Here is a 20,813-nt window from a genome sequence, read left to right as displayed (position 1 = left end):
AATTACTTGGGATGCCTGATAAGACTGTGAAAAGGCATAGGCTGCTGATTCCTTCTCTGAACTCTGGAGAAACTACTAAGAGAAATATGCACCCAAGGAAACAACAACAGCAAATTAGAAACCTCTGAGGGTCTGACAGCTCCTCTGAACTAGCACATATGGAGCCGGGACAGAGTGGTTAGAGCTGCTGAAAACAGCCATGAAGTTTGCACAATGCACACCTCCAGAGAACACTATTCACACGAGCTATGGTGTACAAGATGCCTCTTAACTTCATGTAACCCAGAAGCCTCTCGAGGGTGGCTGTGACTTGAACAGAGGCTGAATGACAACGTTCCCAGAGTATGAACTGGAGAGAAGCAGTCTGATTTTGTTCCTCTTTTCCTTCACCCACCATTGCCTATGCCAATAACTTCCTGCTCCACTCCTGAAGTCATGTACAGTAATGGCTCATGCTTCTTGTGCAGCTGTCTAGATCAGAGCAGTCCAAAAATGTAGCAGAGTGAGAAGCTGGGCAAAATCACTGTGTTTCTTGGGCATTCACTCCTTCACCCTCTCACCTATAGTCAGTCAAGGCTGGTAAACAGACCCCTCTCATAGTGTTGCTTCCCCTTGGGGATCTGGGGGCTGTGAGGGGAGGTGGTGGGTGAAGAGACTGATTAACTGGAATTCTGTCATCTGTGTGCAACAGAGGCTAGGGTGTGGCCTTCCAACTTCCTCCAAACATTTTCTAGGACAAAGGTGGCTCTAGCCCACAAAAGTCTTTTTCCACAAGCCCAAATCAGGAGACACATCATCTGAAGCAGAACTATTGAAAAGATGGACCAAGAATATAAAATAGGTTTACTGATTTACTATAATAGATATGAAAAAATATCAGCAAACAACAAACCATAAAAATCAAAACATTTAGTTATGAAAATGGGATATGAAATATTAGGCAGTTGATATAAAGAATCTAAGTTGTTCTTATTTGCAGATGATATGAATGTTTGCTTACAAAATCCAGGAGAATCAATGAACTAATAAAACAAATATGAGATTTCAGTACGGTTGTCAGATACAAAATCAACTACAAAACTGGCCACCTAGAAATTATAACAGATGATAGGATTCTCTAAAAACTAACCTAACCACAAATGCACATGTCCTTTATGATGAATATTGGAAGGCTATTAAGGAACATTAAAGAAGAACTAAATAATGAAAAGAGACATGACGTTCATGGATGGCAAAACATAACATAATATAGATGTCAATTCACCCTAATTAATCTATAAATTCAAGTAAATTATAATAAAAGCCACAGCAGGACTCTTGGCATTATTTAATAAACCAATTTCAAAATTTATATGGAAGAACAAAGTTTCATTAATAAATGAGGCAATTAAAAACTTTAAAGAGAGATAACTTGTCCTATTGGATATCAAGACATATAAAAAATGTTAAATAATAAAAATAAGTTAAAAAGTAGTAACAATAGCAAAAAACAACTGTGTTGGAAAGAAAATACGCCATTGAAAGGGGAATGAATAAAAAGGTACAAACTTCCGGTTGTAAAATAAGTCACAGAGGTGAAAGGTATAGCATAAGGAATATAGTCAATAATATTGTAATAACTTTGTGTGGTGACAGATGGTAATTACATTTATTGTGGGGAGCATTTTGTGATGCATGTTATTGTTAATTCACTATTTTATGCTCTTGAATCTAATATAATACTGTATGTAATTATACTTCAATGAAAAATTAATGAAAAAGAGAAGAATGGGGAAAAAAGAAGAATGGGTAGGTATTATATGACAAATTAAGAAGAAACATATGAATTACTTAATAGATGGTATTGAGAAAACGGACTCACCATAAAAAAATAACAAAGATTTATACTTACCCAATGTAAAAAATGATTTCAAGTGAANGCGAAATTCAGACGCTTAACCGACTAAGCCACCCAGGCGCCCCGAGGAAAATATATTTTTGACCATGGAATAAGAAAATAATAAAGAAGTATTTTTGATGTTTTTATTTATTTTTGAGACAGAGGAAGCACAAGCTGGAGAGGGGCAGAGACAGAGAAAGGAAGTGAAACAGGCTCTGTGCTGAGAGCTGAGAGCCCAACACGGGGCTTGAATTTACCAGTGATGAGTTCATGACCTGAGCTGAAGTCGGATGCTTAGCTGACTGAGCCACCCAGCCACCCTTGAAAATACTTTTTAATCAAAAAACACAAACCAATGGGATAAATTTATTACCCCTTCTCAAAACACAGGAATTCAGTTAAAAAACTTGGATTATGGATAGATTTAAAGAACAGGGAAAAAGAAATGATTGTTTCAAAGTCTGAAACTTACAGGAATTAATATGAAAAATGCAACAAGCTTTGTTATATAAACAAGAAAAATAGATAAAAGCTGGATTGAAAACAAAATGAGCAACAACAAACAAGCACATCATGGTTGAAGTATATAAATATAATCCAAAGAGATTTCTTATTATTTTTTTTAGAGAGAAAGAGAGAGAGAGAGAGCACAAGCTGAGGAGAGGGGCAGAAGGGGAGTGAAGGAAAATCTTAAGCAGGATCCACGCTCAGCATGGAGCTGGATACTGGGCTAGATGCCACGACCCTGGGATCATGACCTGAGTTGAAACCAAGAGTCAGGTGCTTAAGCAGCTGAGCCACTCAGGCACCTCCAAATAATTTTCTTATAAATAAAGCAGTAAACAACATTACTAGTAGCCAGAGAAAGGATGGGTAGAGGATGAGGAAAACCAGTGAGATCACACTTTTTATGCATCTGATTTGAAGAAACAAAGGGAAATTTGGGAGAACTATTGAAAATCTGGGGTACAAGAGGCCTCATAATCTGGTGGTGGCAGTATGAATTGGCACATTTTGGAAAGGGACCTGCAATACTTGATGAAAGTAAGCATATTTACATCCTAAACCTAGCTAAATTGACCTTAGTATACATCCCCCAGAAATAGTGGTATGTATGGTAACAGTGGATTTGGTAATATGGGCCTAAAGCACATCTAGATGACTAAATAAGTAAAATATAGAATTTCATATCCCTCGTATGGGACTATAATGGAATAATTTTCAGCAATTAGAGTTAATAAAGTCTTCTCACATATAGTGATATGATGCCTCTCAGAAACATATGGAATGGAGAAATGGAATAAAAATTATATCAAAATCCCACTTCAATATTTTTAGCACTCAATGAAACAACACTATATTTTATAAGAATATACATATAAATCTAAATAAATGCTTGAGTAGATATTGAGGAGCTACAGTAGATGGATGAGAATGTATAGAGGAAAAACAGAAAAAAATGATGAATAAAAACAACTACTTTGGCTTAACAAAATATCAGTGTGTTATAAATGAGAAATAGGATTAATTTAAGCCTACACATCTGGGTTCTAAAAAGCAAAATAAAATGAATAAAATGAGAGACACACTTGAGACTCCTCCAAATTAAAGAGAAAGCAAAAGTAAGGGCATAGAATATAACCGACATAAAGGATAAAATAGGTATGCTTATGGGAAAAATTTAATTTTATAGAAAACAATAATAAAGATATAATTGCAATAAATATTTCTAACTGGGAACTAAGAGCCTAAATCTGTAAACTAAAAGGATTTTAACATTCCAGGGAATATCAGAGGAGAAAAAACACTATTAGTTATACATTACTAAGTTACAAATCAACTCAAAAATTAGTAGTCCAAAACAACAAATATTTATTACCTCACAGTTTCTGTGAGTCAGGAACCTGGGCATAGTCTTACCTGGTACGTCTGGCTCAAGATACTTGTCAGGTCGGGCTGCAATTATCTCAAGATATGAATGGGCCTTCACCTCCACTCTTGTGGTTGTTGGTAAAATGGGCCTTTCCACAAGCCTGACTCTTAAGAGAGCTGGCTTTTGTCAAGTTGAGACATACCCTCTTCATTGTGTGTACCTGTGTGTGTGGGTTTTCCTTAATTTCTGGCACTACAAGCCTCTTTCTGTATAACTCCTGTCACAGTTTTAAAATCTGCCATTTCCTCAAGAAACCATGGTTTGTTTTAATGGACAACAGTATTAAAAACCTAGATCTGGAGGGCACTTGCATGGCTCAGAGGGTTAAGTGTCTGACTTCTGTTCAGGTCAAGATCTCACGGTTCGTGAATTGAGCCCCACATCAGGTTCTGTGCCGTCAGTTTAGAGCATGGAGCCTGCTTCGGATTCTGTGTCTCCCTTCTCTCTGCCCTAACCTGCTTGCTCTCTGTCTCTCTCAAAAATAAATAAACCTTAAAAACAAAACAAAACAAAACCCTAGATCTGGGCACTCAGTATGCTTGTTATTACAGGGGAGTAATTTCTCTTAGGCTCCCTCAGCTGACAGAGCAAAGAAATATATGTGACTCTACTAGCCCATGTATATATGTAAGTACCAATAAATATTTCTGTATGTAACCATCTTTATCTATATCAAGTTAACCATGCCTTCTTATGATATCTGCAACTCTAATCCATAACCACATAGGTCATTCTAGCCTCCTCCTCGTGCTTACTTGCAAGTTCCCACTCCAAAAATGAAAAACCTATCTCTCTGTCCTGCCATCTATTTACTTAATTATTCCATTCCAGTATTCACATATAGACCCTACCCCCATGGGAAACAACTTTACCACAGAACAGTGCTCTTATGTAATTCCTGGAACAATCAAAGCAACAAAACAAGCAAAATTATATTATACTACCCCAAAGTGTAAGATAAATACCTGTGAGTCCTTGTTGATATAAATAAATGGATGAATTAAGAAGAGCAAAGACACTAATCTCCTGTGCAGAGGAATTCCAAATAAATTATGTAGATATCCTACCCTAACGTTGGGAAAACATAACTTCTCACTCTTCAAGTGTGGGCTGAGCATAGTGATTTCCTTCCTACAATATGGAAAGGGGTGGAAAGTAACTTTATAGTGGAGAAACCTGATGGACACTACTTCAGCAGGTGATCATGGTCAATATCAACATACATGAATCATGTTGATCATATGTACCCATGATAGGATGTGATGAAAATAGCATTTGACCTCCATGATGTTCTTCTTAAAAACCTCTAACTCCAATCTAATTATAAGCAAAACATCAAGTCCCAATACAGAGCCATCCTACATTATATCTGAACAGTACTCCTCAAAACTCTAAAGGCCATCAAAATAGAAGGAAATTTGGAGAAATGTCACATTCAAGAGGAGCCTATGGAGACATGACGGCCAAAGGTAACATTGTATGCTGGAGAGGATCATGAGGCGAAAAGAAGACAGTAGATTAAAACTAAGGAAACTAAATCAAGGTTGGGCTTTAGTTAATAATAACGTATCAATTTTGGGCTCACCATATTTAATAAGACTTTAATAATAAGGAAAATTTTATTTCAGGTATAGAAACTGTACTATCTATTCAATTTTTCTTCAACCTAAAACTATTGTAAAGTAAACCAATATAAAAACATAAACAAAACAAGTAATTTAATATAGAGAGTATACCTGGTACAGCTTGAAACATAGCAGGTGCTCAGCGAAGTCGATACTAGTGGTTTTAATTTCAGACATGGACAGCAGCCTGAAATGAGAATGAAGGAAACTTCCTAAGCTGGCAAATTGCTACCAACTCAAGTTCAAGTATTGAACTGCAGATGATATTGTCTATGGAGTAGAGAGTTGTGCTATAATTTGATTAGTTGCTAAGTATAAATATTAATGTATTTTTATCCAAATGACTGATATTAATCTCAAAGAAAGGTTTTCTTGTGTTATTAATGCCTACTTTTTAAATGTTTACCTATTTATTTTTGAGAGAGAGAGAGAGCGAGCACAGGGGAGAGGCAGAGAGAGGAGACTGAGAATCTCAAGCAGGCTCTGTGCACACAGCCCTATGCAGTACTCAATCCCAAGAACCATGAGCTCATGAGCTCACCAAAATCAAGAGTTGGATGCTTACCCGACTGAGCCACCCAGGGATCCCAAGTAATTCCTACTTTGAGATATCTTCAAAGCTGTCTTTCCTTGTAAAATAATTTAAAGTATTCTTCATAAGGATATCTTTAAACGAACCACACAATCACCTGGAGATAATGTCATATTTAGTAGGTCGAGAAGTATCTGTGTGTGGTGCATGAGAGTCAGTGAAAGAATTCTGAAGGATAGGGTAGATTTCAAACAGAAGAACAAAATAGGAGCAATTACTTCTAGCTAGTAAATTATTGTAAAACCATTTTTTTTTTTTTTGCTACATGGAGAGTTCCAGATATGCCAGTGATGATGAATTTGTTTTCAGCCTCAAAGCTGATAGAAAGAAGCCACTTAATTAAAATTCTAATAATTTCCTCTTTCTTAGAGAAAACATTAAGTGAGACCACATGAAGAGTTTGGATCCAGTCATATGCATCTTTCTGCTCATCAGGGGATTTATTCTCAAGTCCTCACAGTCTTTTCAAAGGAGTTGCTGTCTCATGAACAATCTATGAATATTGGTGGGAGAAATAAGCTTTTATTTACTACTTAAGAAGTTCTAGAATCACTTATTGTGGAAACAATTGCATTTCATCAATGATGTATTATTTGTACAAGTGGAGAAGTTCAAATATAAGAAAGCTTCATGTGAAAAATGTGACTGAATGTCAAGGGAATAGGAAGAAAGGATACAATTTAAAACTACTTCTGTGTTGAAAGCTAATGCCCTGCTTAAATCATTTAAAAATCTGAAAAATATTTAAAGTAGCAATTCTTAGAAAATGTGTTGGCTTATCTACAGGTATAACAGTAAAGTGAAATTAATTCTCACTCTGTATATAAAATAATTAATATTAGTTTTCTCTTTGACTTAGAACTATTCTTACTAATATGTGAATAACCAGGCTTTTTTCACAAAGTTAATAGAGAATAAGTATCTGATAGACTTTGAATATCTTTTATCTTCAAGTGGAATTTGCTTGGATCTCTGGAAATTTATAGTATGAATAACAAGAACCAATTTTGGAATATCCTAAGATCATATATTTCTTTAATGGTCACTATGAAACAGTACCATTCACATCCAAGTCATAAATGTTGACTGTTTCTCAATTTGTCTGCTTCCTTGGATGCAAATGGGAAGAGCAGAGGGATTCAGCAAGGCTTCTATTCTTCAGAGATTAAAAAGACATGCTTTATTCTTTCTCTCTCCAGTTAAACTAAGAACATTCTTTTTCCTCTCTTTTCATCTTTAAATTTTTTTTATTTTTAGTGCACTCAAGAGAAATCATTTGGCCTTTTTTCAAAACTGAAATTCACTAAGTGACAATGTTTCTTTATCAGCCTCTAATTATATGTCATATATATATATGATACCTAGTAACTACTCTCTTTCGAGATGGATAGATCTTAAAGAAATGTAATATATAATTACATAAAGAGAGGGACAGAGTCAAAGAGAAACAGGAAGAGACAGAGACAGAGAGAAACAAAGAAATCTGGCTCTCTATTGTGGTCTTGATCTGTTTTGCATATCTTCAATACATCGTTATCTCTTATTGGCAACTTGAGTTTGTATGCCACCTTGCAACGTGCCACCACATTCACACTAAAAATAAGTCTAATTAACTATTGATCCCTTACTGCTTGTCTAGGGCCATGCTCCTTGCTGTTGTATGAGGGACATGTGACATAATCCCCACATCAAGAAGCCTATGATCATATTGAAGATGTAAGGCTTACTTACAGACAACATACCAGACAGTACGTTAGAATGTAATGAGTAGCATAGTGAATGAACATCTTCTTCCCTTTTTCAATGATTCCTCTTTTCATTTGTCTCTCTGTGGTGTCTCAGATACTCTTCTTCCCTCTTTCCTTACTTCTGCTTTCTTTTGTATGTAATTGAATTTCATTAGTGATTTCAAAGGATATGGTACTGAAAAGTACAGCACTGGAATTTCTGTAAACTGCTGTGCAGATTTCAGTGTGTACTCATGCACACAGAGGCACACCTCCATTTGCCAAATCATGTATGTGTGTCTCAAATTCAAGTCCAGGGGGAAAGACTATCTGCCTTGAATGCAGTGGGTTTAGCAGTCTCTAATATCTTGGCTTTCAGAAGGCCACATTCCTACTTTCAATCAATCATTAAGACTAGGGAATGGGAGACACTGATGAATCAGGGAGGCTAAGCCCCCATTCCATCCTCAAGCTAGCAGGACAGTCAGTGCTATCTGAGTAATGTGAACTGAGTGCAGAGGATGGACCCCCAAACCCAATGAAGGGATGTTAATGGTAGTTATTGGAAATAAATAATGAGTGGGGATTTTTTCAAATCCATCTTTACTTGGTTTATTAATCTGCATAAAATTCTCTTCTTCTACGCCTCCCTGCTTCCTCCCTTGCTACCCATGCCTGTCCTCCTCTTCCTCTGTCTTTGTGCAGGCCTATCTTCATTTAGTTTTCCAAATTTCTACGCTCTCTATGCTCCCTATGCTCTCACCCACTGAACTACTTTTGAATGTGCTTTTACTTCTAATTGGAATGATCTTCCTACCCTATTCCCCTAATTCCCCACACCCTCTTCTCTCTCTCTTTCTCTCTAGGTGACTCCCTCTCATTCTTTTGGTTCCACATTAGAATAGGGCTCCTCAAACCATATCCAGTTATTTTCATCCACTGTAGCCCACATAAGTCCCCATATTTTATTCTTTTATAACACTAATGCATTCCTATAATGTACTCATCACTATATTAATACAAATATTAATTCATGATTATCAGTGGGATGATTTTTTTAATGTTTATTTATTTTTGAGACAGAGAGAGACAGAGCACAAGCAGGGGAGGGGCAGAGAGAGAGAGGGAGACACAGAACCTGAAGCAGGCTCCAGGTTCTGAGTTGTCAGCACAGAGCCTGACACGGGGCTCAAACCCATGAACTGCGAGATCATGACCTGAGCCAAAGTCGGACACTTAACTGACAGAGCCACCCAGATGCCCAATCAGTGGGATGATTTATAATGGCTGTGTCCTCTACTACAATGTCATAAACTTCAGGAAGGCAAGAACTTCATCTTTTTTTGTTCACTGCTGTATCCTGACCTCATAGGAGACTGTTTGCTGCATAGAAAGTGTGTTCAATATATGTTGTTGAGTGCATGAATGAATGCAGAGTAGTGCTAATGTTATGAAAAAGTTAAGACAATTTTTTTGCAAGCTACATATAACATTTTATAAATTCAAGACTTTGTTTTTACCTTCATGAGTATTATTAGCTATGTTAGCAAGAAAGCTAACTCCAGGGCAAATCAGCAAATATTCATTGACATTTCAAGACTAAATAAAAAGGCAAAAACATGGTCATTGTGACTTTTATAACACATATCCATTGCTGTGGGAAAAAAATTGTCCTTAAAAACTGTAAACCTCAGGGTAGTTTGTAGTTTGTTTGTTAGTTTAACTGATATTTTAGTTACAGAGTTCCAAGTGTAGGTAGGTTGAGGAAGAATTCTAAGGACTAGTTAATAAAATAATAAAGCTGCAGAATAAAAGAAACAGTCTCTAGGAGCGCCTGGGTGGCTCAGTCGCTTAAGCGTCCAACTTCGGCTCGGGTCATGGTCTCGCGCTTCGTGACCTCAAGCCCCACGTCGGGCTCTGTGCTGACAGCTAGCTCAGAGCCTGGAGCCTGTCTTCGGATTCTGTGACTCCTTCTCTCTCTGACCCTCCCCTGCTCACTCTGTCTCTATCTCTCTCTCAAAAATAAATAAAACATTAAAAAAAAAAGAAAAAGAAAAAGAAACAGTCTCTAAACCAAGGAACCATGATGTGAGTGACAGGGAACACTCTTATTAGCATGCCAGGCTCCTGAGAAGTAGCCTCAAACCAGTCCTCAAGCAATGATATTAGGTAACTCTGCCAAGTATTTGTTCTCTTTAATCCTGCTTCCTTTTCACTATTTGTTTTCTCATTCTTTAATTTTTCAATGCCATTCCACATCTCTGGCTCCAGTAACTCCGGTTAAAACTAGTCAGGCTTACAGTAATGAACACCCTCAGTCCTAACTCAAGACTCTTCCCTACCTCTTAGACTGCATCCTGTACTGTTTTCCTGGTACACAAGCCCCATCGTCACCTTCCTGGTTTTGCTCTTGTTCTGCCCGAAGTGACACCTGTACACTCCTAATTGGTGAGAGTTGTATAGCTGCTACATTGTTGTTGTGTTGAATCCTGCGGGGTTGATCCTATAGTGAAAGCACTTGTACATTTGCCATCAACTTGGGTTATCACCACAGAGTTTACTTGGTAAAATACTTCTTGAATTTATTTCCTTGTTTTAACCATAATATTTTAAAACTGTATTTTACACTTTGGATATTTATTGGTGTAAAAAATGCCAATTTTTACATTCTGTTTCAATGCTTGATCACTGTCAACACTAAAAGAAGCATTAGAATATAAAGGGCGCTCTAACGCCAGCAGGGGAGCTGGGTCCTCGGACCCTTCTCTGCCAGCCTCGGGGCTAGACAGGGACAGGAGTCCTTGACTTTTCTTGAATCTCTAGCTCCTCTCTTGTGAACCAGGTCTCATGTAACGCAGGTATTTCTGACTTGATGTTCTAATGCAAATAATCTTATGCATGCTAGAGGGGCTTCACTAGGGAGGCTTCTATATGGGACAGAATACTTCCAAACATTTCAGTGCTGTTCTCTCTACCTTGCCACAGAAGACTACATTCTCCCTTTATAGAAATATGGTTAATTGGTCCCCATCTTCAGAAACTGTGATATTAGTAAAGCTAATAGCACATGAGATTATTTTAGCTTTTTTCTATCTTAAAATGTTACCTCTATGCATATATATATACTTATTATATATTGTCTATATCTTACCTATATATAAAATATACATATATGAAAAAACTATTATATCAAACTCCTGATTTTATACACATTAATATTCAAGTTGAGGCTAAGTTTATCTGAGGTTAAAAAGTAAGTAAGTAGAAAAAAGACTAAATCCAATGAAAATTACTGAATAAACATACTTTATTCATCTAACTTTGGTTATTAGGCAAGAACTTTGAAGAATCTTCTCAAAATCTGAAGAACTGGAAACCTTGGCTATGTCAATCCGAAAAGACCCAAGTGGAGCCTAACCTGTTAGCTTTTTGAAGCTTTGTACTTTCTCCAATACACTTCTAATGAGGCTTTCCAAAGAGACCTTGTTTACTCCTTTGTGTGGTCCAATCTTTCACGAGAGTTTGTTGATGATGTTTGTTCTGCCTATTTGTACATTTGAATTTATCATTATTAAAACATTTGCTAGCTTTGCTTCATTGGAGAATATAACACACACAGCGCCTTCAACATTAGTGGGTTTTCTACATTACTGAATTTTACTGTGGCTCTGCCCTATGTCTAAAAATTGATCTGACAGAATAGGCAACACCACCACACAGGCGCTGACAGTCAGTGACAGTTACTGGGAGGAAGAAAGGGCAATGGGATGTAGCATTAAATAGAAATCTTTTTCAGAAATACATCTGCAAGGCTACAAAAAGCTTCATTGTTTTAGGGAGACATCACTTCATTAATAGACTGAGGGTTTGAAGCTGAATTCAGCAATATTTTGAAAAATTCAGGTTCTCTTCATTAAACTATTTGTATCTAAGTTTTAAGGGATTTTTTTAAAGGGCCATTTCACTGCAACTTTTGTAGCTAGGGTAACTGAAATTCATTATCTTCTCAGCCCAAATCCCAGACTAACTTTAATCAAAGGGAGTTTTATACTGAAGACATACAATTTCTATTTAATTAGATGGTCTAGGGCATATAGATGAGCTAATATTTCTAGAGGCATCTCTAAGGCTTTTTACAAGGGCCATTGTGTTTTACAGTGTCACAGGAAAAAAAAAAAGAAGTTAAATCATGATTTTTACTAGGGCTTTGGTGGGGGGGAAAGAAATTGCCTTGCATTGTAAACAGGATTATTCAAACCCCTTCTGCCTCAAGCAAAAAGCATAAGGGCAGCTTTTAATCAGGTTATTACATAAAGGTTTAGTATGTTCTCAGTTTTTAGAGGATGGAAATCCAAGGCACTGTGAAGGTAAGTTTAAGAACCCTATCTAGATGCTCAGTGAGTATTATGAAGCAAAAGAACCAATCTGATTTCAAGTAGCTATTGTCATCGAACCTATAAAGTCTGGTCTCTCTCTCTCTCTCTTTTTTTTATTTTTATTTTTTTTTACAAATCTGTGTTACCTATTTGCAGTTCTCTGTTTAAGGTAATCTTAATAATGAAAGATACAGATGATACTAAATCAATATTGAATGGAATTCGATTAATGAGGTTCTCTGCTTTCCCTCTGGTCTTTACAGTATCCCTCAAACAGCTTCCTGGACTTTCTGAAAATGTCCCGCAGTTACTGTAACATGAAGAGTGCTCACAAAACCAGTAATATACATTACTGTTTTATGTGGATGATACTTGCTCTAAACCTATTTTGAAATTTCAATCTAGGTACTCCACTAATCACAAATCATTCTGGGATTCTCTCTAACTTTAAAAGTTATTAGAATAAATCCAAAGCAATGTTTGAGTATTGGGTGGCCAAATGCACCTCTGCTTTAAAGTTTCCTTTAACTTGGTCCTTGGGGCGCCTGGATGGCTCAGTCAGTTAAGTGTTGATCTCCTGATTTTGGCTGAGTTGATGAGTTCCAGCCCAGCTTCAGACTCTGTGTTGACAATGAGGAGCCTGCTTGGGATTCTCTGTCTCTCCTCTCTCTCTGCCCCTCTACCTCTCGCTCTCTCTAAATAAATAAATAGTTCCTCAAACATCATCTCTTTTATTATTTGTACTTCTTTCTTTATATCTGGCCTATGGATTTAATTTTTCTCCTTAGCCACTCTCCAGAACTGTGGAACCCTATGAGGTGGCTATTACTAGAATTAGAGTGCTTCCACTTGATGCTGTTATTTTGTTATCCAAGATCTGCCTTCTAAAATTAATTGGTTACATTTATAAATAAACATTCTAAAGATACTTTTGTTGTTTTATAAATAAGATATTATCAAATATTAATGCTGACTTTTTGGCAAACCATTAGAATACCTAAAACTACAAAACTAATATAACAAGAGATACCAATTTAAGTATGAGCCGATGAGATATAGAATATAGACCTAAAAAATCTATTTGTTATATCTCGATGCAATTGTTCCTAAAACAAACTTATGACCTATTTCATATTATAGGAGAAAAATGACATTCCTATCATTTTTCCCTTTTGATTTAGAAGCATCAGTACCTCATTCCTTCTAGAAGAGCAGAATTTAAGGAATGGATTTGGCTGCTAGCAGCTTTAGCTACAGATTCATTTGATTTATCATCTTAAATAGCAAATAATCTTTCTTCTTTCTTATTGAAATATAATGGACATATAATATTATATTGGTTTAAGATGTACAACACAGTGATTCAACCTTTGTGTGCCCTGAAATGATCACCGCTATAAGTCTAGTTAGCACCATTACCATACAAAGTTAACACAATATTATTGACTATATTCTCCATGCTGTACATTACATCCCTGTGACATATTTATTTTATAACTGGGAGTTTGTACATCTTGATCCCCTTCACCCATTTCAGCCCCTCAAGACCCCAACTCTCTGAACAACTACCAATCTATTCTCTGTATTTATGGATCTGAGATTTTGTTTATTTGTTTGTTTAGGTTTAGTTTTAGTTTTGATTCCACATATAAGTTAAATGATGCAGTTTTTATCTCTATGTATTTTTTGTTATTTCACTTTTGATTGTTTTTCAATGACCCAGTGGTTGCTCAGTAGCATGTTGTTTAATTTCCATGTATTTGTGGGCTTCCCTCCCCACCACTTTTCTTCTTGTAATTAATTCCTGTGGTTGGAAGAGATGCTTGATATGATTTCAGTCTTCTTGAATTTACTGATACTTGTTTTGTGCCCCAACATGTGATCTATCCTGGAGAATGTTCCATATACACTTGAGAACAATGTGTATTCTACTGCTTTTGAATGGAATATTCTGTGTATATTTAATCTGTCTGTTCTAGTGTGTTGGTTAAGGTCAATGTTTCCCTATTGATTTTTCATCTGAATAATCTGTTTATTGGTGTAAGTGGGGTGTTAGATTCCCCTACTGTTATTGTATTGATGTTAATTTCTCTGTTAAAGCCTGTTAGTATTTGCTTTATATACTTTGGAGCGTCTATGTTGGGTGCATTTACAAAATTACATATTTTTGTTGGATTGACCCCTTTATCATTATACAATATTCCTCTTTGTATTTTATTAGTCTTTAAAGTCTATTTTGTCTGATATGGATATGCATACAACTGGTTTTTTTTTTTTTTCGTTTTTATTTGCATGAAGTATCTTTTTCCATCCCTTCATTTTCAATCTCTATGTGTTCTTAGATCTGAAGTCTCTCCTAGGCAACATGTAGGTGTGTCTTGTTTTGTTTTTGTCTATTTGTTTGTTTTTATCCATTTAGCACTCTCTGTCTTTGCTTGGAGAATATAGTCCATTTACATTTAAAGTAATTATTGATAAGTATATACTTATTGTCATTTTGTATATTGTTTTCTGGCTCTTTTTATTTTTTCTCTATTCTTTCTTCTTCTCTTTCTCTCTTTCCTTGTAGTTTTATGACTTTCTTTAGTGTTATATTTAGATACTCTTTCCTCATTTTCTTTTGTGTGTTTGCTATAAGGTTTTGCTTTGTGGTTACCATGAAGCTTAAATATAACATCCTATAACAGTCTCTTTTAAATTGATAGCAACTTAATTTTGAACACATTTCAAAATTCTCATTTTTACATCTACCCTCACATTTTATGTTTCTGTTGTTACATTTCCTCTTTTTTTAATGTATAACCCTTAACAAATTATTGTTTTTTTAGTTAATTTTGCTTCTGGCATCTTTTAACCATCATACTGGCTTTATAACTAATTTATCTACTTTCTTTTCTACATATTTACCTTATCTAAAAAGATTCTCACTTTTGAATGTTTTCTTATGGATTAATCAGTTAATCAGTCTTTTCAGCTTAAAGAAGTCCCTTTAACATTTCTTATAAGGCTAGTTGAGTGGTGGCAAACTTCTTTCATATTTGCTTATCTGGAACTCTTTTTCTCTCCTTCAATTCTGAAAGATAGGTAGGTAAAACATTCTTGCTTGGAAGGTGTTTTTTTTTAATTTTTATATTTTGTTTTGTTTTCATTTTCAGCACTTTGAATATTTGATACTCCCTTTGGCCTGTAAGGTTTCTGCTGAAAACTCTGCTGACAGCCTTATGGGTTTCCCCATACATAACAAGTTGCCTTTCTCTTGCTACTTTTAAGATTTTCTCTTTATCTTTGACTTTTGACATTTTAATTATAATGTGTCTTGCTTTGGATCTTTGCGGATTCATTCTATTTGGAACTCTCTGGACTTCCTTGACCTGGCCCTTTCCTTCTTCCAATTTGGACATTTCTGAGCCATTATTGTTTTCAAATACATTTTATGCCTTCATTTCTTTCTCTTCTCTCTCTGAGATCCCAGAATGTGAATGTTGTTCTACCTGATGTTGTCTCATAGGTCTCTCATGTTATCCTCATTAATCTTTTTTTCTGCTCCATCTAGGTAATTCCGATGCTTTGTCTTCCAGTTCACTGATCTGTTCTTTTGTGTCATCCAGTCTGCTATTGAACCTCACTAAAGTATTTTTCAGTTCAACTATTGCATTCTACAGCTCTGTGTCATCTGTTTGGTATATTCTTATATTTTCAACATCTTTGCTGAAGTTCTTATTGTTTTTTTCCATTCTTCTCCCAAGTTTAGTGAGTATCTTTATGACTATTGCTTTGAATTCTTGATCAGGTAGATTATTTTCTAAAAGGTCTTTTTCTGAAGTTTTGTCTTATTCTTTCATTTGAAGCATATTTCTCTGGTTCCTCATTTTGCTTGCCCCTCTGTGATTGTTTCTAATTTTAGGCAAAACAGCTACCTTTCCCACTCTTGAAGCTATGGACTTGTGTAGGTAATAAAACTTTTCATTCACCCTTGCCCTAGTTCTTGGTTGTTTCTTAAACCTTTGTGATTGTTTAAACAGCTTGACTTGTTATAGATATGACCCCACTCATGAAGAAGTACTAAGACCTGTCAGTGATCCAAGGGGAAGAAACTCATTTTGTACCTAGTTTCAGGCTGATTGGAAGCCAGACCTTCAGGCAGTAGCTCTTAAAGTATGTAAATATATGCAGTCTTCTGGAGTGACAATCATAAAATCTGCTGGCCCATAAATCAGGAGACCTGGAGGGGTCCATTGGCTAAGAGTTGCAAAAATGGGGGTCCTATATAAATTTATAAGTTCCTTTCTTGGAGATTTCATCAAGTTGTAGTGAGCCTAAAGGGTTGGACAAAGATAGTGTCTCCCTGCTTATATTCCTAGAGGCACCACCAGAGCCTCTAGATGTTGTTGGAAATCTGAAGTCTGTCCTGCAGGATGAAGCCCCAGGGTCAGTAATTATGGCTTTTTCACAAGAAGATTGGGGGTGTTTCAGGTTACTGTGTGTTCAGTGTTCTGAGGGTTTGGGCCTGCTAAAAACTATCTTCCCCATTGTATAGTCACTTGGAGGTCAGGAAAGGCAGTCCTCTTGATCATCAGGGTCAGTTGAATAAGGGGTGGCTGCTTTGTGGTTTGTGTGGTTCTTCTGGCTTCAGTAAAGCAGCTGAAGGGCATAGGTGGCAGGGAACACCAGAGGCTTCAGAACCACAGTGAGAACCACCTATATTGTGCAGGGCTGCAGACTTCAGCAATATGGTGGGATAGCACTTTGTGTGCATGTGTTGGCCCCAGGATGGGGACAGGAGAATGCAATGACCACTCATGCTTGCCAGCTCCAGCCAGTGTGGAGGAGAGTGTCATGACCCTTGCCCTTACTGGCTTTAGCAGGGAAGGGACAAAATGCCATGACCATTCACACTTGCCTGCCCCAGCCAGAAAGTGGGAAACCATTGCAACTTCCTACAATCAGAAGCATGAGCTCTGCTCTGCAGAGCAGTGGGATAGTGCTGTGACCACTTGTCCCTGCTCACCCCAGTGATGCAGAAGAGTGCACCATGCCTGACTGTCTCTGCCAGCACTGGCGGGGTAGGCAGAAAGTGCACAAATGGTGACCTCCAGAGCCCCCATCTCTGCAGAGAACCCTAACTTCTCCTGGCACTCCACCATATGCCCTCAAAGCAACAAATGAATTTCTACATACTGTCCAGGAGTTTGTCAAATGGGTACTTTTGCTTTAGCTCCTAGAGTGAATGAGACTTTATGAAGCCATTTAAAAGAAGGATCTGTTTGCTACAGCATTTTTGGCCTCTCTCACATATAGGCCCCTTTAGTTTTCTAAGCCAGAATTTTGGGGGAGCTTGTCGCTTAAGTGCGGATCTTAAAGGGTGTCTAATGTGAGGAACCAACCCCTTGGTCCTGTGGGAGATGCATTGTACTGATGAGATTCTTCCCTATTTTGTGTTGCCACTTCAGAAGTGGGGGGTTTTGGTGAGATTGTCTCAGCCTCTCCTCGCAGCTGGATGCGGTCCTTTTATCTTTTGTTGTGAAGTAGCAGTTAATAAAGTTTTCAGATCTCTCTCAGAAGGAAATGACCCACATGTGGCCATAGATTTGCCATGTGTGTGGGAGGAGGTGAGTTCAGGATCTTCCTACTCTGCCATCTTGGACCCCTCCAAAATAATCTTCATTTTATTCTGTTTATGTTTTTACTTCAGTTTGTCTTGTGTTCAAAATACACAGGTTTATACCTGAAAATTTGGAAAATGCAAGGGAGTATAAAGGAACAGGAAAATCATAACCTAGTGTTCATTGATTTCCTTCTCAAATATTTACCTAACACTCTCCCAAGGACTGGCAATTCAATGGTTGTTCAGGTGCCATAGCTGACCTCAAGGCACCCACAGTCTAGCAGAGGAGACAAACACATAAGCTGGCACTTCAGGGAAGAATAATATCGACACTGCAGATGCACAGAGAACATTGCAAGTTGTGCACAAAAATGGTTTTCCACAGAAGGCAACATATAAATGGAATCTTAACAGTTCTTTATTCCTTCATTCCTTTGTTGGTTTATAGGAACGAGGGAGTAGGTGTTTTGACTGAAAAGCAGATGAGAGGAAATATTTAGACAGGAGATTGGAGGCCAGGGTTTGGAGTGTAGAAAGAAACACTTGTAGAAGACTTGGGTTTGAGTAGGCAGAGGGACAGAGCCCTCATTCTTCAAGACTGATAATGATTCTTTTTTGATGTAGTAGAAAAAAAGTATAAAATGATGGAGACAAATATTAACTGTGTTTTCTTGAGAAGAGTAATAAAGATCTGAAGTAGTCCTTGAAAGAAATATAGGAGTTAATAGATTAAGAAAAGAAGATCCTGCAAAGTTAATGGTCTGAGATTTAAAAAAAAAATTAATGTTTATTTATTTTTGAAGAAGAGACAGACAGAGTGTGAGCAGGGGAGGGATAGAGAGAGAAGGAAACAGAATTCAAAGCAGTCTCCAGGCTCTGAACTGTCAGCATAGCACCTGATGCAGGCCTTGAACTCACGAGCTGTGAGATCATGACTTGAGCTGAAGTTGGACAATGCTTAACCAACTAAGCTACTCAGGCACCCTGAGGGCCTGAGATTTTTAAAAGATGAGTTTTCAGTGATCCTAATCACCATTGATTTTGTGTTTCTTGGAAGCACTGATTTAAAAAAAAGAAAAAGGTACATAATTGGCATGTAAAACCTAACAGCGATCACTGTTAATATGGTAGTATTAGCTCATTTTTGGATTTACCAAGTTAACACAAAAATATGGAGAAGCAAGAGAGTGGAAAATTTACTTTTCTCAATTATAAATCAGAATAGGATGGCAAAAGTTGACTCTGTACCTAATTTTGATCAACTTTAAAATCATAGGAGTTGGGGCACCTGGGTGGCTCAGTCGGTTAAGCGTCAGACTTCAGCTCAGGTCATGGTCACAGTTTGTGGGTTGAAGCCCCGTATCAGGCTCTGTGCTGACAGCTCAGAGCCTGGAGCCTGCTTCAGATTCTGTGTGTCCCTCTCTCTCTGACCCTCCCCTGCTCACGCTGTTTCTCTCTCTCTCTCTCAGAAATAAAAACATATTAAAAAAAAAACATTAAAAAAAATAAAATCATAGGAGTTATCGGGGCACCTGGGTGGTTCAGTTGGTTAAGCGTCCGACTTCAGCTCAGGTCATGATCTCGCGATTCCAGCCCTGCATTGGCTTCTGTGCTGGCAGCTCAGAGCCTGGAACCTGTTTCAGATTCTGTTCTTCCTCTCTCTCTGCCCCTCCCCCGCTCATGTTCTGTCTCTCTCTGTCTCAAAAATAAACTATAAAATAATTAAAAAAAATAAAATCATAGGAGTTATGATATGTTCTTGCTGGAAATTTTCCCCTTACTACAATATTTCTTCATCACACTATCTCCACAGAATGTTACTAATAAAAAGTGTCTTTTATCCTCAGTTGTTCATCTTCAAAATCTACCCATCAAACAAATATAAGCTTATATCTTATCTTCTGAATGAAGCAACTCATGTCTTCACTTACTCCCTGAAATCTCATTGAAGACAAAAATAATGCTCCCTCATGTAAAAATTCAGTATTTGATTATATATGTGAGTTTCAGAATAGAAGATGGTATTGAAGTTAGCAGTGAACAGACCTACTTTCCTCAACTATCTAGGAACACATGTAGAATTGAGTCCCAGTTGCATATTGCCCTATGTAAGCTTTGAACATGGCAAGAGCTAAATCAATCACTAGTTTTAAAACAGTTTTGAACTGAGCAAACTGAATAATCAGTTGTTTTCATTCCTAAATATGCTGGGGCTAATGTCAGGAGGTTGAACAGAAAGGTGGGGTTTCAGGGAGGAGTTCAAAGTGTAGGGAAAGGTCTACAAAAGGCTGTATCAATTCCCAGCCATTGGCTCGATGAAAATTGTAGTTGTCAATGTAGTGTATTTGTTTTCCATTTTGAAAGGGTTAATTAGAAGCTAGTGTACAGGAAGCATATACTTCAGAAACGTTTATTCACTCTCTGCATTTAAAAATGCAGAATATCAGGATAATTTGCCCTCAGAGAATAAGTTAAAATCTATCATAAACCTATTATAAGCTTTCTATTGGCACTGGATCTGTTTATGTAACATCAAATTCAACTGTACTTTTTTTTTCCTATTTGTTCACATCGCTAGGAATAATCATTAAATTCAGACAAAACCTGGTCAGTCAGTTTTATCCAACCTTTTTCAATTGATTGACTCTTTGATGGCTTCACTGTGATGAGGACTGCGCTTTATACCAACATCGAACATGAGATTCAACAAATGCACTTTAATTTCCCAAAGTAGAAGGGGTTATAAAGAAACTTCAAATAGCTTTATCAGAAAAAAAAAATAATATAAAAGTGCATTTCAAGCATAGCTTGTTTAAAAAAAAATCCAAAACCCTGAATCTAAACACCAAGTCTCATTATAACATTAGAAAAGATTTTTTTTCCATTTTATGTTTTCAATATTATCTCTAGAGTGTAATTTTACATTCCATGCCATAGAATCTCTTATTTTGTGTTTTTGCTTGGCTTCTACAACCAGAGCCAATATCTCCAACTTGTCAGTCACGTACGCTAGATTGGAATAAGCAAACTGGGAAAAACAACAGGGATATTTCAAATAATCACCATGGCATATTGG

General features: G+C 36.9%; 1 long non-coding RNA gene across 2 annotated transcripts in view; it reads left to right on the top strand.

Moving 5' to 3' along the window:
• Positions 1–10,198, top strand: part of LOC144221961 (uncharacterized) — a 31,073-nt gene extending 20,875 nt beyond the window's left edge. The window contains exon 4 of one of the 2 annotated variants that reach the window (XR_013332237.1): positions 10,106–10,198. This is a non-coding gene — a long non-coding RNA (uncharacterized LOC144221961). Of the gene's footprint in view, positions 1–6,398; positions 6,528–10,105 lie in introns of those variants that run through there. The other variant, XR_013332238.1, reaches the window with a different exon arrangement.
• Positions 10,199–20,813: the final 10,615 nt, after the last annotated feature.

The sequence above is a fragment of the Crocuta crocuta genome, unplaced genomic scaffold (genome assembly GCF_008692635.1).
Source record: "Crocuta crocuta isolate KB4526 unplaced genomic scaffold, BGI_CrCroc_1.0 scaffold141, whole genome shotgun sequence".
NCBI classification, from domain to species: Eukaryota; Metazoa; Chordata; class Mammalia; order Carnivora; family Hyaenidae; genus Crocuta; species Crocuta crocuta.
This window is presented reverse-complemented; position numbering and strand designations above follow the sequence as displayed.